The sequence below is a fragment of the Musa acuminata genome, chromosome BXJ2-11, assembly GCF_036884655.1.
Source record: "Musa acuminata AAA Group cultivar baxijiao chromosome BXJ2-11, Cavendish_Baxijiao_AAA, whole genome shotgun sequence".
NCBI classification, from domain to species: Eukaryota; Viridiplantae; Streptophyta; class Magnoliopsida; order Zingiberales; family Musaceae; genus Musa; species Musa acuminata.
This window is the reverse complement of record NC_088348.1, coordinates 20149141-20176540: the sequence shown is the minus strand read 5'-3', so window position 1 is coordinate 20176540 and position 27400 is coordinate 20149141. Positions and strand designations below refer to the sequence as shown.

The window sequence follows — 27400 nt, the reverse complement described above, 5'->3', positions numbered from 1 at the left end:
ATGGGAGATGTAAGAGATCATCTAGAAAGGCATGATGATGCAATTAATAGATTACAAGGTGAACCACGGCGTGAGAGACAACCAACCTTTATCAATGATGAATATGATGGTGGCGATGACGTGGATGATGACCAAGTTACTCTAATTGGTCAAGATGTTAATCCTAAGAGACAAACTAGGAGAGGACATTTTGATGGTGTGGATAGAAACATAGGCAGCATCAAAATGAAAATTTCTTCTTTTCAAGGGAAGAATAATCCATATGCTTATTTGGAGTGGGAACGAAAAGTGGAGATGATATTTGAATATCAAAACTACTCCGAAGAGAAAAAGGTAAAATTAGTCGCTGTTTAATTTTTTTGATTATGCTATTATTTGGTGGGATCAATTATGTAAAGACGGACATAGAAATAGTGAAAGGCCCATGGAGACTTGGTTGGAGATGAAAAAATCATGAGGAGATTTGTCCCTAGCTATTACTATAGGGATTTGCATTAACGGTTGCAAACCTTGACATAAGGTTCCATGAGTGTTGATGAGTATCACAAGGAGATAGAGATAATTATGATAAGGGCTAATGCGGAGAAAGACTATAAGGCCACCATGGCTCGATTCCTGAGTGGATTAAATATGAACATTGCTAATCTTGTAGAGTTGCAACATTATGTGGAGATTGAGGACATGGTGAATGTGGCCATGAAGATTGAGAGGCAACTCAAAAGAAAAGGCACAAGATATGATTCAAAACCTTATTTGAGTTCTTCTTCTTCTTGGAAACCGAATTGGAGTAAAAAGGATGATAAACCCATTATTAGGCCTAAAATTGATGAAACTAAAGGCAGAAATGAATCAGGCAGCAAGGGTAAAGGTGAGAATCTACCTAATCAAACTAGAGGTATTAAGTGTTTTAAGTGCCTTGGGCATGGACATGTGGCACGTGAATGTCCTAATAAGAGAGTTATGATCATGAGGGATGGAATTGTGGAATCTGAAAATGAGAGAAAGGATGATGATGACATTCTAGAGGATGCTAGTGACGTAGAGTATGCTAAAGGTGAAAATTTAGTTGTTCAACTCACACTTAATTTGCAAAATAAAAATGCTGAACATGGTGAACAACGTGAAAATCTATTTCATACTCATTGTTTGATTGCTAACAAGTTGTGTAATGTGATTATTGATAGTGGAAGTTGTACAAATGTGGCAAGCACCTTGCTCATGGAGAAACTGAAATTACCTACTATCAAGCATCCAAAACTTTACAAGTTACAATGGTTGAATGATAGTGGTGTAGTAAAGGTAAATCAGCAAGTGTTAGTTTCTTTTTTAATTGGTAGATATAAGGATGAAGTTTGGTGTGATGTGGTACCTATGTATGCTAGTCATATGTTGTTGGGGAGACCTTAGCAATATGATCGAAGGGTAATACATGATGGGTTCAAGAATCATTATTCTTTGACCATGGATGGACAGAAATATCAGCTTGGATCTTTACCTCCAAAGATAATTTTTAAAGACCAAATGTGCATAAAACAACAATATGAGGAGATTGAGTCTTCATTAACTAGAAGTTTGGGGAGGAAACAAGAAAGAGAGAAAAAAAAATGGTGAGTTGAGTAGTAAAAATAAGAGTATTGGGAAACACAAGGGGAGAGAAAATAAGGAAAGCTTGAGTAAAAGAAAAATGAGTGTTTATGCCAAAATGAGTGATGTGAAGAAAGCTTTAACCATGAGATAGCCCTTACTTGTACTTATGTACAAGGATGTTTTGATTGCTTCTAACAAAATTGACAAGAGTTTGCCTAGTGTTATTATTGATCTTTTGCAAGAAAATGAGGATCTCTTTCCCAAAGAAGTTCCTAATGGTTTGCCACCAATTCGAGGAATTGAGCATCAAATTGATTTCATTCTAGGTGCAAACATACCAAATAAGGCAGCATATAGACGCAACCCCAAAGAGACCAAGGAAATCCAAAAGCAAGTAAGTGAGCTTATGAAAAAGGGGTATGTGCGAGAAAGCATGAGTCCATGTGCAGTTCCTGTTCTGTTGGTGCCTAAAAATGATGGATCTTGGAGAATATGTGTTGATTGCCGAGCCATCAACAAAATCATGGTAAAATATAGACATCCTATTCCTAGGCTAGATGATATGTTGGATGAATTGCATGGTTCTTGTGTGCTTTCAAAAAATGAATTAAAATCTGAATATCATCAAATAAGAATGCATGAGGGTGATGAATGAAAAACCATTTTCAAAACTAAACATGGTTTATATTAATGGTTAGTTATGCCTTTTGGCCTAACTAACGCACCTAGTACTTTCATGAGATTGATGAATCATATTTTACGTACTTACATTGGAAAGTTTGTAGTAGTTTATTTTGATGATACACTTATGTATAGCAAAAGTTTAGATGAGCATGTAACACATTTAAAAGCTATTTTTGACGTGCTTAGAAAAGAAAAGTTATATGCTAATATAAAAAAATACACTTTTTGTACTAATGAAATTACTTTTCTTGGATATGTTGTTAATGATAAAGGAATACATGTTGATCAAGAAAAAGCGAAAGTAATTAGGGAGTGGCCAAAACCTACTAGTGTTAGTGATGTTAGAAGTTTTTATGGTCTTGCTAACTTTTGTAGAAGATTCATTAAGGATTTTTTTATAATTGCTGCACCATTAACTGAATGCATAAAAAAGAATATGAGATTTAGATGGGGTGAAAAACAAGATGATGCTTTTAACTTGCTTAAAGACAAACTCAGTTCAGCACCTTTGCTTGCTTTACTAAACTTTGCTAAAACTTTTGAGATTGAGTGTGATGCGAGTGGAATAGGAATTGGAGGAGTCTTAATGCAAGAAGGTAGACCCATTATATTCTTTAGTGAGAAGCTAAGTGGAGCAAGTCTTAACTACCCAACATATGACAAGGAGTTTTACTCTTTGGTAAGAGTGTTAGAGACATGGCAGCACTATCTTTGGTACAAGGAATTCATTATACACACCGATCATGAGTCCTTGAAATATCTCAAAGGACAAGGAAAACTAAACCGTAGGCATGCAAAATGGGTGGAGTTTATTGAATCCTTTCCATACATCATCAAGAATAAACAAGGTAAGGAAAATGTGGTTGCCGATACTCTTTCTAGAATGTATGCTCTAATTTCTCAACTTGATACAAAATTATTAGGTTTTGAGTACATTAAAAATTTATACAATTCTGATTATGATTTTGCTAATGTTTATGGGCCATGTGAGAAAGGGGATTTTGACAAATTCTTCAGGCATTATGGCTTTCTTTTCAAAGAAAATAAGTTGTGTTTCTCAATGTTCAATGAGAGAATTACTTGTCAGAGAGGCACATAGTGGAGGTTTAATGGTGTATTTTGGGGTTAGAAAAACTTTAGATGTGTTAAGTGATCATTTCTTTTGGCCGCACATGAAAAGAGATGTTGAGAGATTGAGTGAGAAATGCTTTACTTGCAAACAAGCTAAATCTAAAGTAATGTCTCATGGATTATATACTCCTCTTCCTATAACTAGTGAACCTTGGGTCGATATATCCATGGACTTTGTCTTGGGTTTACCTAGGTCAAAAGGAGGGAGAGATTCTATTTTTGTTGTTGTTGATAGGTTTAGCAAGATGGCACATTTCATTCCTTGCCACAAAACAGATGATGCAACACATGTTGCAGAGCTATTCTTCAAAGAAATTGTAAGACTACATGGCATTCCAAAGACAATTGTGAGTGATAGAAATGTGAAGTTCCTTAGCGAATTTTAGAAAACACTTTAGAGCAAGTTGGGTACAAGGCTGTTATATTCAACTACTTGTCATCCACAAACAGATGAACAAACGGAGGTGATGAAGGTGTTGATTCGAGGACGAATCCTTTTGAGGAAAGAGGGAATGATATGAATGAGCAAGTTGATTATAATTCTACCAAAGACCCTTTAACTATTCATGGAGGACCAATGACAAGAGCTAAAGTTAAAAGGATGAAAGAAGCCTTAACTTGTTTATTGGAAGGCATTTGTGTTAGGATCAAGAGCACACTAAGGGGGGGGGGGGGATGGTTTGAATTAGTGCAGCGAAAAACTTTCGTCAATTAAAATATGATTTCGTCGAAAATCATTTTAGAAAGATCTTTAAATTGTAATCATACGGAAGTGTAGTTGATGTAAAGCAATGGAGGCAGTTTGCAGTTAAGATAAATAGCATAAAGTAAATACAAACCAAGATTTAGAGTGGTTTGGTCAATCTTGACCTACATCCACTTTTGGCTTCCTCCTCCTATGAGATCACCGATGTCCACTAGAGGCCTTCCTTTAATAGGAGAAGGCCAACTACCCTTTTACAACTTTTCTCCTTTTGACGGGCTTAGGAGACAACCCTTACAAGTTTTTATTCCTCTCTTGAATGATCAACACTTAGAAAGAAAGAGGGAGAAGGACTCTAGCATTTACAACAATTTTAAGCTCTCAAATACTCAGAATTAAAGTAAGCTTTTGGTGCCCTTTCATGTAGGAAAGGGTGGGGTCTATATAGGCCCAAATCAGTTTGAAATTAGAGCTCAAATGTGTTCATTCCCGGATTTTCGGGGTCCTAACGGTACTACCGCCATAAATGAGCAGTACTACCGCCTATCATTTGTCACTGAGCAGTATTACCGCTCAGTCTGAGCGGTACTATCGCCTGACAGCGCTCGAAGACTGAGCTCAAGCGGTACCACCGCCGGTAGTAATTGTTAGGATCAAGAGCACTAAGAGGGGGGGGGGGGGTGAATTAGTGCAGCGGAAATCTTTCTGCGATTAAAACGAAATTACGTTCGAACGATAAAAACGATTTCTGTGTGAAAGCCGATTCTAAGATTACTTTAACTTAAGATCAAGCAAGATGATGTTAAAGTCAATCTATGAAGGCAGTTTGCAGTTATGATGAAACCAGAATATAAGCGCAAACTGAAATATGGCGTTCGTACGAAGAAACTGATTTACGTCTAAACGCTGATTCGGAAAGTGCAAAGCTTGAAACCCGATCGTATATGCGCAGAAAGCAGTAAGCTTCAGAGGAGGTTTGCAGTAAAGATAATATGCTCAAAGTAAAAGCAAACCGAGATTTAGAGTGGTTCGGTCAATCTTGACCTACTCCACTTTTGGCTTCCTCCACCGAGACGTCAACTAGAGGCCTTCCTTCAATAGGCAAAGGCCAACCACCCATTTACAGTTTCACTCCTTTTGACGGGCTTAGGAGACAACCCTTACAGAATTTTCTCTCCTCTCTTTACAACTCAGAACTTGGAAGAACAGAGGGAGAAGAACTTTTGGCCTTTACAACAATTTTGAGCTCTAAGAATCACAGAAAAGGATCAAGATTTCGGTGTATGTCTGTTGCCTTTCAGTGCTGAATGGGTGGGGTATTTATAGGCCCCAATCCAGTTCAAATTTGGAGCTAAAAACTGTCAATTCCCGGAATTCCGGGATCAGGCGGTTGCACCTCCTGACTGGAGCGGTTGCACCGCCTAGTCTCGCTTGGAGACTTAGCCTAGGCGGTGCTACCTCCTGGCTTGGGCGGTTGCACCTCCCGCCAGAAATCAGGGTCCGAATGGGTTGATCCATTCGGCCCAATTTGGGTTTTTCAGGGGCCCAATTACCCCAAGATTAAGTTAATGGGATCACCTGCCATTTCCAACTTAATCATTGTGCTAACTACGATTTTTCCTAAGACATTTACTGCAACTTGCTCCGGTGCGTCAATCACTTCTTCCGGCGAGCTTCCGGCGAACTTCCGTCGATCATCCGATGAACCCTCGGTGATGCTACTGCGGACTTCCGGCAAACTCCTGGACTTGCGACGATCCACTTGGCGAGTTCTGACGAGCTTCTTTGGCAAGCTCATGGACTTCTCGGATTTGTTCCCGTAGAACCTCCGACGACTGTCCGAACTTCCGTCGAACTCTCGAACTCCCAACGTGATCATTGTCTTGACTCCGGTGCAACTCCTGCTGCATGTCTTTCTTCCATCGTAGTTAATCCTGCACACTTAAAACAAAACTTCGATCGAGACAATTAATCCTAAGCAATTAACCAAGTTGTCCGGCATGTCATTGGTCCCTCGACGCTTCGTCCGATTCTTCGGCGCATCGTCCTCTCCTGCAGCCTATTGCCCAATCGGCCAGTTGACTCCGCAACTCCGATATCCTTGGCACAATACCCGCTCTTCTTGGCTCGATGCCCGAGTCCATGGCCCGAAGCCTTCTGTCGATACGTCGACCGATCCACCGGCCCGACGTCCAATCTTCTGACATGTTCCTCTGGCACAACATGATTTTCCTGCTTTAATTGTCTCATCCTGATCGAAGGATCCTGCGTCACTCAAAACGCAGATTAAATCATAAACATATATCAAGTGGTTTCATTATCAAAAAACGAGATTCAACAATCTCCCCCTTTTTGATGATGACAACTACTTGATGACGGAGTTTAAACAAACTCCCCCTTTCAATATGCCATATTGATAGAATCTTGAATTCAAACTGAATTCAAGTCATTGCAATATTCATCATGAATACTTGCAACACGTCATCATGAACTTATGCATAAACTTATGCATAACATGTCATGTCTGTTAGGATCAAGATCACTAAGAGGGGGGGGGTGAATTAGTGCAGCGGAAATCTTTCACTATTAAAATCGAAAGCTGCGTTCGTTTGATAAAAACGATTTCGATGTAAAAGCTGATTCTAAGATTACTTTAACTTAAGATTAAGCGAGATGACATTAAAGTAAATCTACGAAGGTAGTTTGCAGTTTATGATGAAAATCAGAATGCAAGCGCAAACTTAAATGCGACGTTCGTACGATAAAACCGGTTTACGTCTAAATGCCAATTTTGAAGATACTGAACTTTGAGATATGTTTTATAAATGCGCAGAAGGCAGTTTGCAGTTATGATTGAAATCAAAACGTAAACGTAAACTGAAATGTAATGATCGTACGAAAAAGCCGATTTACGTCTAAACGTAGATTCGGAAGGCTCTGAACTTAGAAACTCGTTCGTAAAAGCGCAGAAGGCAGTAGCTATTTAGGAGGTTTGCAGTAAAGATAAAATGCTCAAAGTAAATACAAACCGAGATTTAGAGTGGTTCGATCAATCTTGACCTACTCCACTTTTGGCTTCCTCCACCGACGAGGTCACCGACGTCAACTAGAGGCCTTCCTTCAATAGGCGAAGGCCAACCACCCTTTTATAGTTTCACTCCTTTTGATGGGCTTAGGAGACAACCCTTACAGAAATTTTCTCTCCTCTCTTTACAACTCAAAACTTTGAAGAACAGAGGGAGGAGAACTTTTGGCCTTTACAACAATTTTGAGCTCTAAGAATCACAGAAAAGGATCAAGATTTCGGTGTATGTCTGTGCCCTTTCAGTGCTGAATGGGTGGGGTATTTATAAGCCCCAACCGAGTTCAAATTTGGAGCTCAAAACTGTCAATTCCCGGAATTCCGGGATCAAGCGGTTGCACCTCCTGACTGGGGCGGTTGCACCGCCTAGCAGAGCTCGAAGACTGAGCCTCTGGGCGGTGCCACCTCTGTCAGGGGCGGTTGCACCTCTCTGCCAGAGCTCGAAGACCGAGCTCAGGCGGTTGCACCTCCTGACTAGGGCGGTTGCACCGCCTGGCAGAGCTCAAAAACTGAGCTCACGCGGTGCCACCTCCTGTTAGGAGAGGTTGCACCGCCCAGTCTCGCTTGGAGACTGAGCCTAGGCGGTGCCACCTCCTGGCTGGGGCGGTTGCACCGCCCAGTCTCCCTGGGAGACTTAGCCCAGGCGGTGCTACCTCCTGGCTTGGGCGGTTGCACCTCCCACAGCAATCAGGGTCCGAATGGGTAGATCCATTCGACCCAATTTGGGTTTTTTAGGGGCCCAATTGCCCCAAGATTAAGCTAATGGGATCACTTCCCATTTCCAACTTAATCATTGTGCTAACTATGATAAATCCTAAGACAATTTCTGCAGCTTGCTCTGGTGCGTCAATCGCTTCTTCCGGCGAGTTTCCGGCGAACTTCCGTTGATCATCCGATTAACCCTCGGTGATTCTCCTACGGACTTCCGGCAAACTCCTGGACTTGCGACGATCCACTTGGCGAGTTCCGACGAGCTTCTTTGGCAAGCTAATGGACTTCTCGGATTTGTTCCCGCAGAACCTCCGACGACCGTCTGAACTTCCGTCGAACTCTCGAACTCCCAACGTGATCGTTATCTTGATTCCGGCGCAACTCCTGCTGCATGTCTTACTTCCATCGTTGTTAATCCTGCACATGTAAAACAAAACTTCGATCGAGACAATTAATCCTAAGCAATTAACCAAGTTGTCTGACATGTCATTGGTCCCTCGATGCTTCGTCCGATTTTTCGGCGCATCGTCCTCTCCTGCAGCCTATTGCCCAATCGGCCAGTTGACTCCGCAACTCCGATATCCTTGGCACAATACCCGCTCTTCTTGGCCCGATGCCCGAGTCCACGGCCCAAAGCCTTCTGTCGATATGTCGACCGATCCACCGGCCCGACGTCCAATCTTCTGACATGTTCCTCCGGCACAACATGATTTTCCTACTTTAATTGTCTCAACCTAATCGAAGCATCCTACGTCACTCAAAACGCAGATCAAGTCATAAACATATATCAAGTAGTTTCATCATCAAAATACGAGATTCAACAATCTCCCCCTTTTTGATGATGACAACTACTTGATGACGGAGTTAACCTTAACTCCCGGAGTTTAAATAAACTCCCCCTATCAATATGCCATATTGATAGAATCTTGAATTCAAACTGAATTTAAGTCATTGCAATATTCATCATGAATACTTGCAACACGTCATCATGAACTTATGCATAAACTTATGCATAACATGTCATCAACATACTTCTCCCCCTTTGTCATCAACAAAAAGGAGAAGTACCACAATCAAGTGTTTGTGATTTTGGTTCAACTCATTGCATGAAAAACATAATATCAAGTTTTATCATCATGCAGTTTTGAAGCCAGAAAATTTAGCAATGTGTTACATCATGCTTAGAACATTCAAGCTATCAAGTTTTAGATATGCAAGTTTTACAACATACAAGATTGCACTTTTAGAACATGCAAGCAAGCAATGTTACAACATTTTAGAACTTGCAGGCTAGCAATTTAGAGATGTTCAAGAAGGTAACTCTCGCTTCTTGAAATATGCAAGTTGCAAGCTAGCAAATTTTTGCTTCCTTTGCAATGTTTGAGCTTGCAATTTTGCTTCCATTGCAAGGTGTAAGTTTAGCATGTTTAATTTTCTTGAGATAGCAACTATTTGCTTCTCTTTATACTAAAAGCTAGCAAATTTTAAGATATGCAAATTTTACTACATACAAGCTAGCAAAAATTTCGAAAGCAAATGCAAGATAGCTTTCTTGTGTAAGCTTATGATTCTTGCTTCCTATTGCAATGTGCAAGTTGCAAGTTTTGCTTCTTGAGATAGGCAAGATAGCACTTTTGCAATTTTTGTTTGGCAAGCGTGTGATGTTCAAGATAACAAGCTCTTTCTTCTCTTTTGAGAAGTGTCATTTTTGCTTTCTTTGCAAAGTGCAAGCTAGCAAAATGCCAAACTAGCAAGAGATAATGTTTTACATGAAGCAAGCCAATAATTTGGCAAGTGTTACATTTGCATCTTCTCTTTAGATGTGCAAGAAGGTAAACAAGTTTTTACATTTTCTTGACATTTCAAGCTAGCAATTATCGGTGATGTTCAAGATAGCAATTTCTTCTCTTTTGAGAAGTGTAATTTTTTTACCTTTTTCTTAAATTGTGCTAGCAATCTATCTCCCCCTTTGTCATTGTCAAAAAGAAGGGAAAAACCTTTTACATCAATTTCTAAATCATGACAAAGGTAAGTAATCATTCTTATTTGTGCATCATTATAGTTTCAATGCACAAATTCATTAACATTACATTTCATTTTTTTTTTATGCACGATACCGAAAAATCAATCATCATCATGAGCATATCAAACATGATATTCAAGCATTCATGATATATCATTTTGACAACATGATTATAGATATTCAAACGATGGTATCTAAATGTCAGAATTCATTACATCCTATTATGCATGATCATTAACTCCTCATTTGTATTTCATGCATTATTTCATTTCATCTCATAAGGAATATCAAGAAGAGTTATTGGATGATGAGATAAATATTTTATGAATACACGGAATTGTATAAAAATCATATCATAAGTGTTTCATGTATTCATATTATCACATGAAGCATATTGTTTATAGCATCAATTCATATATTTCTCCCCTTTTTTAAGTGTTTCATCTTAAGTGATCGATTTCATGTTAGCATGCCTTTTCATTTATGTCAAATAAAAACATGCATCAATTTTTAAAGCCACTGTTATTATCATGAAAATCGATAATCCATCAAGAATCATCATACATAATTTCAAAAATATATCCTCATAACTTCAAATTAAACATGATTTAATATACTTAAAATCGAGAAATAATAATGGACATCAACATGACACACATTATTACTTCTTAACCATGATTTCATATCTTCAATCAAAATCATTTTGTTTGTTTATCATAAAATATGCAATATTATCATTTTCGAAATTACTAGCATGATCATAATATATATATATATATATATATATATATATATTTAAATATTAATTTTAAACTAAAAAAGAAAATACATCATGAAAGCATCAAGTAATTTCAAAATAAATTAGGGGGATTTCGATTACCTCATCATTGAAAGTGGTTAAGGCGTTGTTTGCTACGTCGCCTTTGTTGATTTTCTTCTCGTCTTCGGAGGAGCTCGATTCATCCCACTTTGTGTTCTTCTTCTTTGGCCTCTTCCTTCGTTCAAGTTTATTGTTTATTTTAGATTTTTATTTAATAAACTTATTAAGATTTAGTGTTCGAAGTTCAAGTTCATCATTATCCTCATCACTTGAGTCATCGCTCAAGTGGTATTCATTTGTCCGGAGTTCCAAATCCTTCTTATTCTTTGGAAGGTGATTTTGTTCATCTTGTGCATTGTGCACCATTTCATATGTCATCAACGAACCAATTAGTTCTTCAAGTGGTAAGTTGTTTAGGTTTTTAGCTTCTTGTATTGCAGTTACTTTTGGATCCCACTTCTTAGAAAGAGAACGCAAAATCTTGTTTACGAGTTCAAAATCCGAAAAACATTTTCCAAGAGCTCTTAAACTATTGACGACATCCGTGAAACGGGTGTACATGTCGCCTATAGTCTCGCTTGATTGCATTCGAAAAAGCTCAAAATCATGCAATAAAATGTTAACTTTTGAGTCTTTGACTCTACTAGTTCCCTCGTGTGTGATTTCAAGTGTTCGCCAAATGTCAAAAGTCGTTTCGCACGTAGAAATCCGATTGGACTCATTTTTGTCCAAAGCGCAAAATAAGGCATTCATAGCCTTTGCATTTAAAGAAAAATACTTCTTCTCCAAATCCGACCATTCGTTCATCGGTTTAGAGGGAAGTTGAAAATTGTTTTCAACGATATTCCATAAATCCAAATTCATAGAAGTCAAGAAAACTCTCATTCGAGTTTTCCAATAAGTGTAGTCCAATCCGTTAAACAACGGTGGACGAAAAACCGATAAGCCCTCTTGAAAGCCATGAAGAGCCATTTCTCTCGGGTGTAAATCCGAAATGAGAAATACCCCGCTCTGATACCAATTGTTAGGATCAAGAGCACTAAGAGGGGGGGGGGGGGGGGGGTGAATTAGTGCAGCGGAAATCTTTCACTATTAAAATTGAAAGCTGCGTTCGTTTGATAAAAACGATTTCGATGTAAAAGCCGATTCTAAGATTACTTTAACTTAAGATTAAGCGAGATGACGTTAAAGTAAATCAACGAAGGCAGTTTGCAGTTTATGATGAAAATCAGAATGCAAGCGCAAACTGAAATGCGATGTTCGTACGATAAAACCGGTTTATGTCTAAATGCCAATTTTAAAGATACTGAACTTTGAGATATGTTTTATAAATGTGCAGAAGGCAGTTTGCAGTTATGATTGAAATCAAAACGTAAACGTAAACTGAAATGTAATGATCGTACGAAAAAGCCGATTTACGTCTAAACGAAGATTCGGAAGGCTCTGAACTTAGAAACTCGTTCGTAAAAGCGCAGAAGGCAGTAGCTATTTAGGAGGTTTGCAGTAAAGATAAAATGCTCAAAGTAAATGTAAACCGAGATTTAGAGTGGTTCGGTCAATCTTGACCTACTCCACTTTTGGCTTCCTCCACCGACGAGGTCACCGACGTCAACTAGAGGCCTTCCTTCAATAGGCGAAGGCCAACCACCCTTTTACAGTTTCACTCCTTTTGACGGGCTTAGGAGACAACCCTTACAGAAATTTTCTCTCCTCTCTTTACAACTCAAAACTTTGAAGAACGGAGGGAGGAGAACTTTTGGCCTTTACAACAATTTTGAGCTCTAAGAATCACAGAAAAGGATCAAGATTTTGGTGCATGTCTGTGCCCTTTCAGTGCTGAATGGGTGGGGTATTTATAGGCCCCAACCCAGTTCAAATTTGGAGCTTAAAATTGTCAATTCCCGGAATTCCGGGATCAGGCGGTTGCACCTCCTGATTGGGGCGGTTGCACCGCCTGGCAGAGCTCGAAGACTGAGCCTCTAGGCGGTGCCACCTTTGTCAGGGGCGGTTGCACCTCTCTACCAGAGCTCAAAGACCGAGCTCAGGCGGTTGCACCTCCTGACTGGGGCGGTTGCACCGCCTGGCAGAGCTCGAAAACTAAGACTGGGCGGTGCAACCTCTTGTCAGGAGAGGTTGCACCGCCTAGTCTCGCTTGGAGACTGAGCCCAAGCGGTGCCACCTCCTGGCTGGGGTGGTTGCACCGCCCAGTCTCCCTAGGAGACTTAGCCCAGGCGGTGCTACCTCCTGGCTTGGGCGGTTGCACCTCCCACAACAATCAGGGTCCGAATGGGTAGATCCATTCGGCCCAATTTGGATTTTTCAGGGGCCCAATTGCCCCAAGATTAAGCTAATTGGATCACCTCCCATTTCCAACTTAATCATTGTGCTAACTACGATAAATCCTAAGACAATTTCTGCAGCTTGCTCCGGTGCGTCAATCGCTTCTTCCGGCGAGTTTCCGGCGAACTTCCGTCGATCATCCGATGAACCCTCGGTAATGCTCCTACGGACTTCCGGCAAACTCCTGGACTTGCGACGATCCACTTGGCGAGTTTCGACGAGCTTCTTTGGCAAGCTAATGGACTTCTCGGATTTGTTCCCACAGAACCTCCGACGACCGTCGGAACTTTCGTCGAACTCTCGAACTCCCAACGTGATCGTTATCTTGATTCCGGCGCAACTCCTGCTGCATGTCTTACTTCGATCGTAGTTAATCCTGCACATGTAAAACAAAACTTTGATCGAGACAATTAATCCTAAGCAATTAACCAAGTTGTCCGACATGTCATTGGTCCCTCGACGATTCGTCCGATTCTTCGGCGCATCGTCCTCTCCTGCAGCCTATTGCCCAATCGGCCAGTTGACTCCGCAACTCCGATATCCTTGGCACAATACCCGCTCTTCTTGGCCCGATGCCCAAGTCCACGGCCCGAAGCCTTCTGTCGATACGTCGACCGATCCACCGGCCCGACGTCCAATCTTCTGACATGTTCCTCCGGCACAACATGATTTTCCTGCTTTAATTGTCTCAACCTGGTCGAAGCATCCTGCGTCACTCAAAAAGCAGATCAAGTCATAAACATATATCAAGTAGTTTCATCATCAAAATACGAGATTCAACATTGTCATCAACATACTTCTCCCCCTTTGTCATCAACAAAAAGGAGAAGTACCACAATCAAGTGTTTGTGATATTGGTTCAACTCATTGCATGAAAAACATAATATCAAGTTTTATCATCATGTAGTTTTGAAGCCAGAAAATTTAGCAAATGTTACATCATGCTTAGAACATTTAAGCTATCAAGTTTTAGATATGCAAGTTTTACAGCATACAAGATAGCACTTTTAGAACATGCAAGCTAGCAATGTTACAACATTTTAAAACTTGCAAGCTAGCAATTTAGAGATGTTCAAGAAGGCAACTCTTGCTTCTTGAAATATGCAAGTTGCAAGCTAGAAATTTTTACGATATGCAAGATTTGCTTCTTGAGATAGGCAAGATAGCACTTTTGCAATTTTTGTTTGGCAAGCTTGTGATGTTCAAGATAACAAGCTCTTTCTTCTCTTTTGAGAAGTGTCATTTTTGCTTTCTTCTTGAATTGTGTAAGCTAGCTAGTTTGCCTCTTTTCATGATGTCCACACTAGAAATTCTTGCTCTCCCTTTATCATTGTCAAAAAGAAGGGGAGACCCTTTTTTCAATTTTCAGATTATGACAAAGGTAAGTATCAATTTTATTTGTGCATCATTATATATTCAAATTAAAACATACATAATTTTAAAAGCCTTATTTTTCATGCACAATACCGAAAAATAAATCAATCATCATTAACGGGTATATCATACATGATACTCAAACATTAAAATTTTTAAGCATTTATCAACATGTTGATCATGATACCAAACATTCATTATTTAAAGCATTCATGATACATATCATATGCAATACATCATGTACATCATTGTCATAAGTATTGCATGCATCATTTCAAATTCATGAATATTTCATCATTGCATGCATCTTGCCAAATCATAAAATATACAATCATCATTAATGCATGATTCCTAATCATCATTTATTTTGCAACATGATGGTACCAAATTTGTCAAATTACATCCTACCATACATGATCGAAACTTCTTATTTGTATACATCAAAACAAATTAATGAATATTTCATGTATTCTTCTCATCACATAAGGAATATCAAGAAGAATTATTAGGTGATGAGATAAACATTTCATGAATACAAGGAATTGCATAAAAATCATATCATAAGTGTTTTATGTATTCATATTATCACATGAAGCATACAAGACAACAATGCAAAGAAATCATGTCATGAAGAATATCAATGTGAAAATTCAGCAAAGATCACATGACACAATCGCAAAGCATGATATAATTATGTGATATATCATGAGATGATAATTTATCATATCAATGAAAGATATCAATGAGGATCAATTCGTGAATACCAAAGATATGATTCATGGTTCATTAAAATTCTTCTTAACAAGTTCATGATCAAGATTCATATAATTCTTAATAAAGCAAATTGATGTACAATCATCACACAAGACATACAAGGCAAAGAAGTCTTGTTATTTCTATATTATGAAATATTTGATATCAAGGCTCATGATTCATTTGAAAAGATATAGTACAAAGAGCAACTTGAAACATTCTTATCAAGATCACATTTTAAAATATTCCAAGTATCAAGATATCAATATGACACTTCATTGAATTCTGAGAAATCAAAAGACAAGTTACATTTCAGTTAAAGAACTCCTTTTTGATAAATGTAGGGAGCATAATGAACGATCTTGATTTATAAAGAGCTTCATGTTATAATTATCAAGATCATGATTTTAATAATTATTTTCTTTAGCAAAGAATCACAAAATTACTTTATTTTTGCATAAGAAATCTCATTGTATTATGATTTATAAATTCTTTTTCTGCACATGAATCATAGGAGATATGTATGTGAAACAAATCTTTGCAAGCAAAAACACTATCATTCATATTTCAAGATGGAATTTATAAGTAGGAATCATTTCATCAAATCCATTTCAGAAAAATATTTTTCATATAATAAGTGTATGAGAAAATCCGATTGTTAGGATACCAATTGTTAAGCGAATCCGAAATTAACACTTTCATGCATTCGGACAAGATTTTGCTATAGATTTTCAAGTTCAATCATGAAGATAAAACATGCTCATGATGATAAAAATTTATGTATCCAAAACATATAATTTCCAACATATTATTAAGGCATGTAATAGTGTAAAATCATCATGGCAATTAAGTGATTTGAACATTGAATCAAGAAAGTCCGAAAAATAATCTTAACAAGTTCATGCATTCGAGCACATTTTTGCCATAGTTTTCAAATACACTCATGAAAATAACACATGCTTATCATCAGCTTAAAATCTCATGCATAAAATTGTTAATCAAAATATTTAATTTCATCATTATGCATTTCTTCAAATCAAACATGATTTTTAATCGGAATCGAGAAATAACAATGGAAATCAATGTAATACACATTATTACTTTTTAACCATGATTTCATAAGATCATTTTATTTGTTTATCATAAAATATGTAATATTATCATTTTCAAAATTTCTTAGCATGATCATAATTTTTTTTTAACATGTAATTTTTAATAAAATTAATTCTAAACTAAAAGAGAAAATACATCATGAAAGCATCAAGTAATTTCAAAATAAATTAGGGGGATTTCGATTACCTTATCATTGAAAGCGATTAAGGCGTAGTTTGCCATCTTGCCTTTCTTCTTCTTTGGCTCTTCCTTCTTTCAAGTTCATTGTCTATTTTAGATTTTTGTTTAATAAACTTATTAAGATTTAGTATTCGAAGTTCAAGTTCATCATTGTCCTCATCACTTGAGTTATCGCTCAAGTGGTATTCATTTGTCCGGAGTTCCAAATCCTTCCTATTCTTTGGAAGGTGATTTTGTCCATCACGTTCATCATGTGCATTGTGCACCATTTCATATGTTATCAACGAACCAATTAGTTCTTCAAGTGGTAAGTTGTTTAGGTTTTTAGCTTCTTGTATTGCAGTTACTTTTGAATCCCACTTCTTAGAAAGAGAACGCAAAATCTTGTTTACGAGTTCAAAATCCGAAAAATATTTTCCAAGAGCTCTTAAACTATTGACGACATCCGTGAAACGGGTGTACATGTCGCCTATAGTCTCACTTGGTTGCATTCGAAAAAGCTCAAAATTATGCAATAAAATGTTAACTTTCGAGTCTTTGACTCTACTAGTTCCCACATGCGTGATTTCAAGTGTTCGCCAAATGTCAAAAGTCGTTTCGCACGTAGAAATCCGATTGAACTCATTTTTGTCCAAAGCGCAAAATAAGGCATTCATAGCCTTTGCGTTTAAAGAAAAATACTTCTTCTCCAAATCTGACCATTCGTTCATCGGTTTAGAGGGAAGTTGAAAACCGTTTTCAACAATATTCCATAAATCCAAATTCGTAGAAATCAAGAAAACTCTCATTCGAGTTTTCCAATAAGTGTAGTCCAATCCGTTAAACAACGGTGGACGAAAGACTGATAAGCCCTCTTGAAGGCCATGAAGAGCCATTTCTCTCGGGTGTAAATCCGAAATGAGAAATACCGGGCTCTGATACCAATTGTTAGGATCAAGAGCACTAAGAGGGGGGGGGGGGGTGAATTAGCGCAGCGGAAATCTTTCTGCGATTAAAACGAAACTACGTTCGAATGATAAAAACGATTTCTGTGTGAAAGCCGATTCTAAGATTATGTTAACTTAAGATCAAGCAAGATGATGTTAAAGTCAATCTATGAAGGCAGTTTGCAGTATGATGAAAACCAGAATATAAGCGCAAACTGAAATACGACGTTCATACGAAGAAACTGATTTACGTCTAAACGCTGATTCGAAAAGTGCAAAGCTTGAAACCCGATCGTATATGCGTAGAAAGCAGCAAGCTTCAGAGGAGGTTTGCAGTAAAGATAATATGCTCAAAGTAAATGCAAACTGAGATTTAGAGTGGTTCGGTCAATCTTGACCTACTCCACTTTTGGCTTCCTCAACCGACGAGGTCACCGACGTCAATTAGAGGCCTTCCTTCAATAGGCGAAGGCCAACCACCCTTTTACAGTTTCACTCCTTTTGACGGGCTTAGGAGACAACCCTTACAGAATTTTCTCTCCTCTCTTTACAACTCAGAACTTGGAAGAACAGAGGGAGAAGAACTTTTGGCCTTTACAACAATTTTGAGCTCTAAGAATCACAGAAAAGGATCAAGATTTCGGTGTATGTCTGTTGCCTTTCAGTGCTGAATGGGTGGGGTATTTATAGGCCCCAACCCAGTTCAAATTTGGAGCTAAAAACTGTCAATTCCCGGAATTCCGGGATCAGGCGGTTGCACCTCCTGACTGGAGCGGTTGCACCGCCTGGCAGAGCTTGAAGACTGAGCCTCTGGGCGGTGCTACCTCCTATCATGGGCGGTTGCACCTCCTGCCAGAGCTCGAAGACCGAGCTCAGGCGGTTGCACCTCCTGACTAAGGCGGTTGCACCTCCTGACTGAGGCGGTTGCACCGCCTGGCAGAGCTCGAAGACTGAGCTCAGGCGGTGCCACCTCCTGTCAGGGGAGGTTGCACTGCCCAGTCTCGCTCGGAGACTGAGCCCAGGCGGTGCCACCTCCTGGCTGGGGTGGTTGCACCGCCCAGTCTCGCTCGGAGACTTAGCCCAGGCAGTGCTACCTCTTGGCTTGGGCGGTTGCACCTCCCGCCAGAAATCAGGGTCCGAATGGGTTGATCCATTCGGCCCAATTTGGGTTTTTCAGGGGCCCAATTGCCCCAAGATTAAGTTAATGGGATCACCTCCCATTTCCAACTTAATCATTGTGCTAACTAAGATTTTTCCTAAGACATTTACTGTAACTTGCTCCGGTGCATCAATCGCTTCTTCCGGCGAGCTTCCGGCGAACTTCCGTCGATCATCCGATGAACCCTCGGTGATGCTACTGCGGACTTCCAGCAAACTCCTGGACTTGCGATGATCCACTTGGCGAGTTCCGATGAGCTTATTTGGCAAGCTCATGGACTTCTCGGATTTGTTCCCGTAGAACCTCCGACGACTGTCCGAACTTCCGTCGAACTCTCGAACTCCCAACGTGATCATTGTCTTGACTCCGACGCAACTCCTGCTGCATGTCTTTCTTCCATCGTAGTTAATCCTGCACACTTAAAACAAAACTTCGATCGAGACAATTAATCCTAAGCAATTAACCCAGTTGTCCGGCATGTCATTGGTCCCTCGACGCTTCGTCCGATTCTTCGGCGCATCGTCCTCTCCTGCAGCCTATTGCCCAATCGGCCAGTTGACTCCGCAACTCTGATATCCTTGGCACAATACCCGCTCTTCTTGGCTTGATGCCCGAGTCCATGGCCCAAAGCCTTCTGTCGATACGTCGACCGATCCACCGGCTCGACGTCCAATCTTCTGACATGTTCCTCCGGCACAACATGATTTTCCTGCTTTAATTGTCTCATCCTGATCGAAGCATCCTGCGTTACTCAAAACGCAGATTAAATCATAAACATATATCAAGTGGTTTCATCATCAAAATACGAGATTCAACAGTAATAACTGCTGGCGGTACTACCGCCTAGAACTCCTAGGAGATCGAGTCTCCTAGGCAGTGCCACCGCTGGTTAGGAATTTTGGGTCCGAATGGGCTGTTCTATTCGGTCCAATTTGGGTTTGTTAAGGGCCCAGTTGGCCCCTGATTAAGTTAATGGGATCACCTCCCAATCGTAACTTAATCTACATACTAACTATGACAATTAGGACATTAATACTGTAAATCATGGTGCGTCAATCGCTTCTTCTGGCGAACTTCTGGCAAACATCTGACGAACCCTTAGTGATGCTCCGATGGACTCCAGGCAAACTCCTAGATTTTGCGACGATCTTCTTGGCGAGTTCCGACGAGCTTCTTTGGCAAGCTCCTGGACTTCTCGGATTGTTCCCGCAGAACCTCCGACGAACGTTCGGACTTCTAACGAACTCTCGAACCCCCAATGTGATCTTGGTCTTGACTCCAGCTCAACACCTGCTGCATGTCTTATTGTCATCATAGTTAATCCTGCACACTAATCTCCACATATAAATTAGATAAACAAATGACAATTGACTTCATCATCAAAATTTGAGATTCAACAATCTCCCCCTTTTTGATGATGACAATCAATTGATGACGGAGTTAACCTTAACTCCTATCTATATGCCATCCTTGAGATAAGTCATTCTTGAATTCAAAGCCTTTGAATTCAAGAGACATATTGATAAGTTAAGTTCATTTAAACTTATCAATACCCCCATCATAATTCCTATCATGATGTATCTTTCTGAAAATGATGTCAATGCATGACATCCATTTTCAAGTCTTATATTTCAAACATGAAGGATAGCAATCATAGCAATTCATCATATCTTAAGATATCAACATTGTAAAATTACAATGCAAGCTCTAGATATCTTAACATAAATGAAAATATTTTAAGTGTATAGCAATTCATTTTATCATCAATTTACCACATATTTCTCCCCCTTTGTCATCAACAAAAAGGAGAACGATTCAAGCGTATTTCAAGCATAGTAATAAGTATGGTAAAAATTCATATCATTTTTCAACAATAAGTGGTAAGATACTATTCATACAAATTATTTTTCAAGCAATCATGACATGGTATCATTGAAAAGTTTATTAAGGAGATAGCTTTCATTACTTCTTCCCTTTTTATTAATGTTTTGCGTGAAGGAGGAAAGCCATCGAGAACTAACTTGGAATGAAGTTAAAAACAATAAGATATTAAATCATGTTTCATTTTCACAAGGATCAAGATATATATGTAAAATTAAATCCTTGCAAATGTTCATAAAAAAGAAATCTTAATCAAGAAGGAATTCATGTGAAAAAATCATTACATCAAATCCATTTCTTGATTAAAAATTATTTTTCATAAGGTAAATCCATAAGAGATGCATTTGTTAATTAATTCCATATGTCAAAAATCATGGAGCATTGATATGAAACAAACTTGATATGACATAGGCTCATGAAAGCTCCATTCAAGAAATATATTAAGTCCGGAAGAGAAATACAAAAATCATGTATTCGGATAAAGTTTTGTTATGGTTCTTTAATCATAATTATAAAGGTAAAACATGCTCATTATCATGGAAACTTTTGAATCATACAATCATATAAAATTGGTATCATAATATTTTCAGCATTGAGTTTTTAAGTGATTGATCAAAGAGTCAAGAAAGTCCGAAAATGAAATTTAATAAATTCATGCATTCGGACAATGTTTTGCCGTAGTTTTTCAATCATAATTATGAAGCAAAATTATTAGTATTTTATAGTACTCAAAGATTAAGAATCCGATGTATGAATGAACCTTCTCAAATCACAATGAGAATATAATATGCTCATCATGGAAACTTATAGCACCAAGGCACAAAATTTTGAACTTTAAAGTAAACATGTTATTGAAGCATTCAATCATGTTAAATTCGTATAAAATTTTCAGCACGGAATTTAAGTGATCAAAGAATAAGGAAAATTCAAAAATAAAATTCAATCAACATTAATATTCCTAACTCTGTAAATGCTCACCAAATAATACATCAAGTCGTAGATACCAATAGTTAAACATATCAAGGACTTGCGATCATCAAATTAAGTGGCATTGCAATCAAAGTGAGTAGCATAAAAAGGTTTACAACAACATAGTTTTACAACATTATAAGAAAGAATTGTGTCCACCTTTTCTAAATACATACATATGCTCATTCATGTGGTGGAAAGTTAAAATGTCTAAATAAAGTGTCAAACTATCGATGAATCTGCTGCAGCTCAGATAGGATTTGATCTTGGCGATGTTCAAGTTGATCTTGTCTTTGTTTAAAGGGATCCATCCGAATCCCTATGTCTTCGATAGATGATGAAGGAGCTTGCTCAAATAAATGTGATTCCTCAAAGGGACCAGTTGGAGGAGATTGATTACCCCTAAAGATTGGTGTTTCTGGTTTTGGTTCAAGTTGAGGGTGATCGGTTCTTCTAGGCATTCTAACCCACATATCATTTCTAAATATACATCTTATCTGTCGAAGTAGATTTTTATTTATGACGCTAAATCTATCTAGCTTTATAATCTCTTCGTCGGGTAGTATTGCAATATCGTAAGCATGGAGAATTCTAGTGATTATGCCACCATATGGAAGCATCATGTCCTTTTTATATATCTCTATCATATTTTGTTGGATAAGGTAACCAAAACAATTATTGTATCCCTTCATGATCCAATACATGGTTCCTAGTTCCATTTGACTTCATCATGATGGTATTGTTTAGGGAGAATGATACTTATTAAGATGTGATGAAGTATTTTGGTGCTTAATGGTAATAGATGTTCACAGCTTTTTAGAAGTACCATTAAGTCGGGATTGCCGAAAATTGTTCCTAAGGCATCAACATACGTGGTCTCAACTGTTTCATCATCCTATTGTCCTCTAAAATAACAGCCTCTATCTTTTACAGGGATGCCTATGATGTCGCAAAGGGATCTATCCGTAATGGATATATGATGTCCTAAAAGATAGGTAGACACCCTTTCTTCTTCATCTATATGTAGATTATTATAAAACAACCTAACAAGCCTAGGGTAGATGGGTTCACTTATTTGTAGGATTGGGAGAAGATCTAGATTTGCAAATCATTGAATTGGTTCTAAATCACTTAGTTCATCTAAATCAACATACTTTCCCTTATGAACATTTCTAAATTCTATGGAAGCAAATTTTTGGGCATTTAGATTTGAATCAAAAAGTGTGGAATCATAGTTTTTTTTCTAATCTCCTCTTCCCTTTGTCCCTAGAGGATCTTCTAGAACCCATAAATACTACTATTATGAAGATAAATGATGAGCAAGAGTAGATCATACAAAAGAGAAATCAAAGCCTTTTAGAGAATACCTTAGTTGAGATCTTCAAGAGGATGTAGGATTGATTCTTGAACTTGCAGGAAATAGGAAGTTTTGGGCAGCTAAAGGGGAAGAATGGAATTGGAGGAGAGTTTAGAGCTGCAAGGAAGAGAGGAAAATGAGTTGGGGTCGGTTCTACCGTCGACCCTAGCTCAGTTTTAAAAAAGGGGGCAAGTTATGGGCGGTGGCACTGCTGGTTGAGCGGTGCAACCGCCTGCCACCCGTGACAGCTGGCGGTGCTACCGCCAGCTGGGCGGTGCCACCGCCTACAGGCAGTGAGCACTGATTTCAGGGCTGTGTGGGCTGATGTGGGTGTTTTCAGTTTGAAGAAAGTTTTTTATTTGTGGAGCAACCAACCTTAATTACATAATTATGTAAAAAATTTCATCACAAGATGAGAAATTTTGTACGTTCATGATAGATCTTGTGAAATGCATACTCTACTCAAATGTCATATTCAATATATTCATGACTCATCATGCAAGCTTGTAAGCCTTGCTAGTTCATGATTTATATCATACCAGAATTCGTATGCAAACTTGGCTTGCAAGATGTAAGTTCATGATCTTGTAAGATATAGTTGAATCAAAAAAAATTGAGGAAGGAATGTATCCGATGAATTCGGAAAATCCGAAGGATGTGTGAAGGGGAATTCATGCATAAGAGTTTACAAGTTTTAAAATTTGAGGGATCAAACTTAAGTGTTTATCATTAATGTATGGAATATAAGTATCTTTTTGTAATTGATTCTATTGATCCTCTTTCTATCATTTTAGCTAGAGAGCGGTATGAGTCATTTTGGATCTCTGATAAAAAACCTTGAGCACCCGAAAAACAAGATATCATTTTTTGCTCCTAGCTTGTGATGATATACATTTCTAAAAAGAAGGATGATTTTTAGGTACTTACTTGATCTTTGGTGCCTCAAAAACTGATCTAAATTGCTTATCATGTTGCATGAAATTTTTTATGGTTCCTTTAGGAACCCAAATCAATTTGTTTGGACTAACTTTCTTGAATGGACAATGATAAGTTCTATGTCCATGTTTACAAAAAAAGTTGCATTTGTTTTGATGTGAAATATGCAAGATAAGCCCTTTAATGAAGGTGGTTGGATTTTGGTGAGGGCTTCTCACAAATCCAATTCCACTTCTTTTATGAACGTGACCCTTATTTGTAAGGATTATGTTCAAGGACTTGCTGCCAACCTCAAATTTCTTCAATGTGTCATTGAGTAGCAAGTTTTTCTTTTGGAGTATTTCTAAGTCATGACATTTCATACATGGAGCTAAACTATCATTATGCTTAATTTTTAATTTATCAAAATTATTAAGAAGAATATCATGCTCCTTTTTTAACAGTTTATATTTTCTACTAATTATTTTGTATTCATCAAATAAATCATGGAAAGAATTTAATAATTCATCAAATGATAAATTTGCATCAATTAAATTTGTTACCTCCTCTCCAATGGCCATGAGTGTATAATGAGCAACTTGGTCGGTGTTGGACTCCTCTTCTTCGGATGCGCTTGAGTCATCCCATGTTGCTTTGAGTGCCTTATTCTTTGGTGTTCTTTTCTTGGCTTGGGGACATTCACTTTTATAGTGTCCCGACTTCTTGCATTCGTAGCAAATTACTTGGTCCTTTTTGGGTTCAAATTTATTTTTAGTGTCATTTTTAAATTTATTTCTTTTAATGAATTTTTTGAATTTCCTTGTTAAAAGTGCCAAGTCATCATCAAAGTCCTCATCACTTGAGTTTTCTCTCAAGTGGTCTTCTTGAGTTCTAAGTGTCATATCCTTCCTGTTCTTTGGAAGAGTGTCCTCATGCTCTTCATGAGCTTTGCAAGTCATTTCGTAGGTCATTAGTGACCCGATTAATTCTTCAAGAAGGAAGTTGTTTAAATCTTTAGCCTCTTGAATGGCCGTGACTTTAGGGTCCCAACTCTTTGGAAGGGATCTTATATTAATGAGCTCGAAATCCGAAAAACTTTTACCGAGACCTTTTAGACCATTGATGACATTCGTAAAATGGGTGTATATGTCTCCTATGGTCTCACTCGGTTTCATTCGAAAAAATTCATAAGAATGTACTAAAAGATTGATTTTTGACTCTTTCACTTGACTCGTGCCTTCGTGAGTCACTTCGAGTGTATGCCAAATATCAAATACAGTTTCACAAATCGAAACACGATTGAACTTGTTTTTATCTAGTGCACAAAATAAGGCATTCATAGCCTTTGCATTTAGAGCGAAAGTCTTCTTCTCCAATTCATTCCAATCGATCATTGGAAGAGAAGACTTTTGAAATTCATTTTCTATAATATTCCAAAGCATAAAATCCTTGGAAATAAGGAAGATCCTCATTTGAGTCTTCCAATAGGTGTAATATGTCCCATTGAACATAGGCGGACGTGTAATAGAGTGACCCTCTTGGTTACCGGCAAATGCCATCTCTCTTGGGTTTTAATCCAACTGAGAGTGAACCTCGCTCCGATACCAATTGTTAGGATCAAGAGCACACTAAGAGGGGGGGGGGGGGTGAATTAGTGCAACAAAAAACTTTCGTCGGTTAAAATCTGATTTCGTCGAAAACCGTTTTGGAAAGATCTTTAAATTGAAAGCATACTGAAGTGTAGTTGATGTAAAGCAATGGAGGCAGTTTGCAGTTAAGATAAATAGCAAAAAGTAAATACAAACCGAGATTTAGAGTGGTTCGGTCAATCTTGACCTACATTCACTTTTGGCTTCCTCCTCCGACGAGGTCACCGACGTTCACTAGAGGCCTTCCTTCAATAGGCGAAGGCTAACCACCCTTTTACAACTTTTCTCCTTTTAACGGGCTTAGGAGACAACCCTTACAAGTTTTCACTCCTCTCTTGAATGATCAACACTTAGAAAGAAAGAGGAAGAAGAACTCTAGCTTTTACAACAATTTTAAGCCCTCAAATACTCAGAATTAAAGCAAGCTTTCGGTGCCTTTTCATGTAGGAAAGGGTGGGGTTTATATAGGCCCCAATTAGTTTAAAATTGGAGCTCAAAAGTGTCCATTCTTGGATTTCGGGGTCCTAGCGGTACCACCGCCATAAATGGGCGGTACTACCACCTGTCATCTGTCACTAAGTGGTACTATCGCTCAGTCTGGGCGGTACTACCGCCTGACAGCGCTCGAAGACTGAGCTCAGGTAGTACCACCACCTGACAGGGGCGATACCACCGCTAGCAGTAATAACTACCAGTAGTACCACCCCTTGACAGGGGCGGTACTACCACCCAGAATTCCTAGGAGATCGAGTCTCCTAGGCGGTGCCACCGTCGGTCAAGAATTCTGGGTTTGAATGGGCTGTTCCATTCGGCCCAATTTAGGTCTGTTAAGGGCCCAATTGGCCCCTGATTAAGTTAATGGAATCACCTCCCAATCCTAACTAAATCTATATACTAACTATGATAATTAAGACATCAATACTGCAAATTGTGTTCTGGTGCGTCAATCGCTTCTTCTGGTGAGCTTCCGGCGAACTTCCGACGAACATCCGACGAACCCTCGGTGATGCTCCGGCAGACTCCCAGCAAATTCCTGAATTTTGCAATGATCTTCTTGGCAAGTTCCGACGAGCTTCTTTGGCAAGCTCCTGGACTTCTTGGATTATTCCCACAGAACCTCCGATTAAACGTCCGGACTTCCGACGAACTCTCGAACCCCCAGTGTGATCTTGGTCTTGACTCCAGCTCAACACCTATTGCATGTCTTACTACCATCGTAGTTAATCCTGCACACTTATCTCAATATATATATATATTAGATAAACAAATGACAATTGACTTCATTATCAAAATCCGAGATTCAACAATTTGGAAGGAGCAAGCTGGTCAAAACTTGGTCAAGGTTCTATGGATACAAGAAAAGCCTAAAATGGTCAATGGATTCAAATAAGTCCACATCATAAAGAGAAAGTTCAGCCTTGAGAGAAGGATGACTTTTTAGCCCATTTTGAAGAATAAAGGTCATTCAATTATGGGCTTATTCATGAATAATCATTCAAATCAATTCAAGGCAGATTCATAATAATCTATATTCATGCATTAGAAATATAAATGTTATTTAATGTATTTAAGGTATTCATTCCCTTTGTACTTGGTCTTTATACTATATAAACAAAGCTGACTCCCTTTGTAAGGAAGACAATTCAAAAGTGTATTCAACCTTCAACACCAGTAAGTGTTTTGTTTTTAAGTTCTTACATGAACTTTAGAACTTATCAAGCTTTTCTGCATATGGTGTTCAAAACCCAAAAATCTTTATTTTTGTTGCCAACAACCTATGAACGGTCACTTCAGCTACGATTCAGGGTTGCCAACAACGAAGTCGAGTACGAGGTGTTACTCCACGGATTGCGCCTCGCCCTGGAAATGCATGTGGATGACTTCGAGGCTTTCAGCAACTCTCAGCTAGTGGCAAGACATGTCAACAGAAGCTACGAAGCCCGAGACCCAACCATGGCGATGTACCTGGCGAAGGTAAGACAACTCGCTCGTCACTTTGACCGTCTCTTGGTTGCAAGGATACCTCATGCGCAAAATGTGTGA

The 27400-nt window shown here is 38.6% G+C and overlaps 1 pseudogene; it reads left to right on the top strand.

Moving 5' to 3' along the window:
* Positions 1–27400, top strand: LOC135627536 (uncharacterized; annotated as a pseudogene).